This window comes from Populus alba, chromosome 5, assembly GCF_005239225.2.
Source record: "Populus alba chromosome 5, ASM523922v2, whole genome shotgun sequence".
Classification (NCBI taxonomy): Eukaryota; Viridiplantae; Streptophyta; class Magnoliopsida; order Malpighiales; family Salicaceae; genus Populus; species Populus alba.
This window is the reverse complement of record NC_133288.1, coordinates 17,022,198-17,027,764: the sequence shown is the minus strand read 5'-3', so window position 1 is coordinate 17,027,764 and position 5,567 is coordinate 17,022,198.

Genomic DNA, 5,567 nt, shown 5'->3' with positions numbered 1-5,567 from the left:
TTAAGAGATCTACATTGGTTCTTCTTAGCACTCTATAGACATATTTAAAGGTATGATCTATATTGGCCAAGGGTTCTTGCTTTTATAATTTGAACCCAAGCCCATTCTAGGAAAATTGATTAGAGAACACCAACACCATAGTAAGGCAAACCAAATACCATGTAGCTTACCTTAGGTAGGGCATACTAGGGGTTCTAATAACTTCCCTTTAAGCAATCAGTCCCTTGCCTTATAATCTATACAAGACAAGTTAGGTTTTCTAGTGACTATAATACTAGGTGACGACTCCTTTATTCACAAAATAAAGACCCCGACATAAATCCCTACTAGGGTCACTGTGAAGCCGCGCTCTGCTGTGGGAGGGTGTGACAATGTGTATCAATCTTAATAACTCTAATTAATATTCGATCTTAATAGAGCATTGACCAAGAACATTTTAAGAACAATGATTTGTTACAATATAAATTCCATAATTATAAGAACTTTATAATTTTCTTTGTAAAAGATTTTTATTCCAATAACTTTATCTTTACTCTAGATTCATTAATAAAATATTATATTCTTTAATAAAATATTTGATGAAAATTAAATTTAAATAAGCAAATCAAATATGTTTACATGAATAAATATAATGCCACATGTAACCAACCGATTGACTACATGGCATATACACCAACAATCTCTCACTTATACTAAAGTCAATCACTCATGTACCAATCACTCATGTACCATGATGCTTTACTTGACGATAATGCTTTTACTGGGACAATGACTTCGTAAAATAATCTACAATATTCTCTTTAATAGGTACTTGATCAATCTTTATATATTTCCTTTATATGATTCTCTAATCAAATGGAATTTTCTAATTATATTTTTAGATCATTGATGAGACCTTGATTTATTTACATGTCATCACAATACATAACTATTAGATAAACAATGCTAGGAACCACACCTAGTTCATTGATGAACTTTTTGATCTAAACAACCTTTTTTGTCCCCTTAAACATATAGGTATACTCAATTTTTGCATTAAAATCTACTTTGATCTTTTATTTGGAACTCTTCCAGCTGATTACCATTGTTTATAGTAAAACACAATCTAACTGCATTAGTCATTTTCAATATTTGATTGAAAACTATCATCCAAAACTATAAAATACTTTCTCATCTCCTTTATAGATTAGAAAAAAATTCTTCTTCTTTTTTTTCCTGTATTTAATAATATTTTAAACTATTTTTCAGTGAATCTTACCTAAATTAGAGTAGTATCTATTTGTTATGCTCAAAATATAAGATACATATGGTATTGTATATAGTATCACATATATTATGGATCTTATATCTATAATATATGAAATTATTTTCATTCTATCTCTCTCAATTTGTGTTTTAGAACATATATCCTTTGAGAGAGTATCATATGTGAAATATATAAATATTATTTTTTGGATTATTTCATGCTAAATCATTTTAACATCTTATCTATGTAAATGGATTGTGACAATCCAAGCAACATTTTATATCTATCTTTATAGATCTTTATTCCTAGTATATAGGTTGTCATTTCGTATTAATAATATGTTGTTTACATATAATTTTAGAAAAACAACTATACTCCACTAACCTTTTTATAAACACAAGTCTTATAAATGAATTTTTATAGCTTGCATACTTTATTGGAAAATTTCTTAGATTCAAAACTTTCAAGTTGTGTCAAACATTTTTTTTTTTAAAGATTTCTATTCAAAAATATAGTTTTGACATCCATTTGTCAAATATTATAACCATGGTATGCAACTATAGCAAAAAAAATATTTATAGACTTTAACATAGTTAGCAACTAGAAAGTTTCATCAAAGTTAATGTATTTGTCTTAATTTGTAACCTTTGACAACTAGTTTAGCTTTGTAAGTTTGTACATTGCCATCCATATCAGTTTTTATCTTATAGATCCACTAACATCTAATAGGTTTTATCCCCTCAAGTGGATCAACTAAGGTCTATACCTAGTTGGTGTACATGAAATTTATTTTAGATTTTATAGTCTTAAGCCATTTCTTAGAAACAATATCATATATTGGTTCTATGTAATTAATAGGCTCATTAAGTATAAGCTACTCATCGTTTTCAACTTCTATGATAAGTCTATATTTTATTGGTGCATGATGTGTCCTATCAGATCTACAATGTACTTATATTTCTTAAGCTTTAAGTTGAACATCAAATGCTATAGCCCCAGGCCCAAGTTCTATTTAGATATCAGTTTGTGGTTCTTGAAATTTTTTAAGTTTTATTTTTATCTCACCGTTCATTTCAAAAACAAATTATTTATTTAGAAAGGTAGCATATGTTAAGATAATTTTTTCTGTTTAATGGGATGATATAAATAATATATAATACTTTCTTTTGGATATCCCATAAACTTATACTTATCTAACTTAGCTCCCAACCTTTCTTATACAATATACTTCATATAAACATCACATCTCAAATCTTTATATGCGATAAGATCAGTCTTCTACCATTCCATAACTCATATGAAGTCTTATCAATAAATTTTGATGAAATCATTTTTAAAAAGTAAGTAGTAGTTTATAAAGCATAGCCCTATAAGAAAGGTGAAAGATTTATTTAGCTTATAATAGACTACACCATATCCAATAGGGTGCAATTTATCATTTAAAATACTCAAAAAAACAAAAAACAAAACAAAACAATATGAATAAGTACTTTAAAATCTTCTTCCTAATGAGCCAAGCTCCTGATAGGTCTCTTGGAAGATACATATATATAACATAAAATGAAAATTTAAAATTTTTCAAGGGTTCCAAGAATCTTGTTAGACAAATCTATTTATAGTTGTTTAGGGTTTAAATGAAAATTACATGAAGATCATATGTTTTTTTTAGCTTTGAATAATTACTTCAAAGTTAAGTTGTTAAAAATCACAAGGCATCCAAAGTATCCAGCTTTTAACAGTAATCCACAAGAACCACCAATGAAATTTTTTTTCTAAACCCTTTTAGGGAGAGAGAGATTGTTATATATTTAAGTACTAGCTATTTTCTTTTGTGTTTAAGTGTTTTCGTGCTATAATAAAAATAAAAGGCGTACCATTCTATTTATAAGAAAACCTAAAAACCCTATAAATGATAAAATATAAATTTGCTCCTTAAATAATATCACATATATTATTTTAGGATAATTTTAAAAATTTATTCAATCAAGTTCCTACTTGATTTTTTCTTGGTCTAGAATTATAACTTATTGTATTAATTACATTCTAGTTCTCAATTTCTGTAACTTATTTACAATCAAGTCACACTTGATTAATCATTACATTTTAGTTTCTTAACAATTTTTTTTTTGATGTATGTGACCCATTAGGTTTTCTAATAAATTGGTCTAAATATAAATTATAATCCTAAGTAAAATAGGATCAAATAAATTAATTTATTATCAATTCAATACTTGATTAATTTAGATTTAAAGATCAAATACAATATCTAGCAACATGCCATGATTCTCTAAATATTAGAAAAGTTATAAGCGGTTTGACTTAACCTTTTAGTGACCATTTTCTCAGTGTAATTAATATCACTTCATCAAGAATGTTTTGATCTCGACATTATAGCATGAAATATATTTACTTTGTTAAATCATATATGTTTGTAACTCTATTAATTTTTTAAATAAGATTTGAAACTCTTTTCAAATCTCATTCCACATTGGCTAAGGATTTCATAATCAATACTATTTGAGAACAAATAAAATATTTTCCCTGATTCACATAGGGTGATAAATCCTCTCTTAATTACTTAAATACCTTCATATAGTTTATGTTATACTCAATAGTTGCTCATTTGTTATCATTGATTAAGACAACGTGTATTTAGTATCAAAACATAAAACTCCTTATATAAGATATCTTAGTGATCTAAAGCCTAATGATCACTTACATAATTGTTATGTAAGTCTTTACATAGACATAGGTGATCTTTCCATTCAGAATTCTTAAACGGGTTAGTTTTGTATACATGTCATTGATAAACACTTACTTATTAGTTTTAGGTACCCTTTAAATCATAAGGAAAGAACACGATATGTATTGGTCTCAACAACTTTAATTAATTTCAAGTCTTAATATAATATTGACTAAAACAATTTAGGAAAAATACTTTTATACAATAGAAATCTCATATTTATAACTTTATAATTTCCCCTACAAAGCATTTTTATCCGATAGACTTTATCTTTACTCTAGATTTATTAATCAAACATTAAATTTATTAATAAAATATAAATAAATATTAAAAATAAAGAAAACCTTTATTAATAATAAATATATTTTACAGGAATAAAATCAGTGTTATGTGTAACTAACTGATTGGTTATAGATTATATTCATTAATAGCTTAACGAACAACTTGGTTGTTTACTAGTTTTAGGCCTTCAATAACAAATCATATATGGGCCTCGATCCAATCCCACTAAATTTCCAAGAAGCCTAGCATTGGCACATTTAACAATGTAGTGTTATGACCTCCAAGAGGTTAGTGTGGTGCCTGGTTTTATTTACAATAACTACCACCAATGAAAATACAACTCGCAACTTTTCAATATTATGATAACCTTTCTTTCCATTCATCTATGGATGCCAACCTTTCCCACCAATGATTATGGAGCCTAACCTTCAAATACATCACCAACATGACTTTAACTATATAGTATAGATAATTATTCTCCATATATATATATATATATATATCTTGGGTCACTAGGTAATAACACACAAGGCCAAGAAAAGATCATAAAACAACACAACACAACACATGATCATTATAATATACACTTTCTTATATTCATTGTTAAACATCCTTTGCCTGCTACATATTATTAATTGAAGCATCACAAGGTTCCGTATTCTAATAGGAGACATGTTTTAGTAAGAGAGCATGAATCCACTAAGTCTAGATACCTTAACTTAGAAGCAACCATAGAAAGCCTAGACACTTTATCTTAGAATCAATTGTGGAAAGCTTAAATTTAATCTAAAGTTCTTATGACTTCATTAGTGGTGTTGTTTATAAGACCTAGACAAAAGTTAGTTCATTCTTATTTCACACCTCGCCCCAAAGTTTTTTCCATGTCTAACAACTTAGAAACACAAGACATGGAAGGGGAACTAGTCTCCCCACTATAGGTACATTAGTTCCTCCAAGTCTTCAATAACTCACCCTTCAAATAAAAATTCTTACTAAAGTTATTTAGCTACATAAAAATAGCTTTGCACTCTTCCACTCCTTTAATTGGTGACAAAACATTGAACTTTGTTATATGGACCACTAAGAACATATAGACAACTTCAATTCCTTGATAAAATATGACATAACGACATAAAAGAAAATAGGCATGAGAATACTCATACTCTAACCCTCTAAAGGAACTGCTCTTACCAAGAAGATCTTTCCTAAGCTATACTCACCATACATGAACTCTAATCGTAAAAAACTAGAGCCTCAACAAGTCTTATCCATATAAGTGGCTATCTAAGATGATGT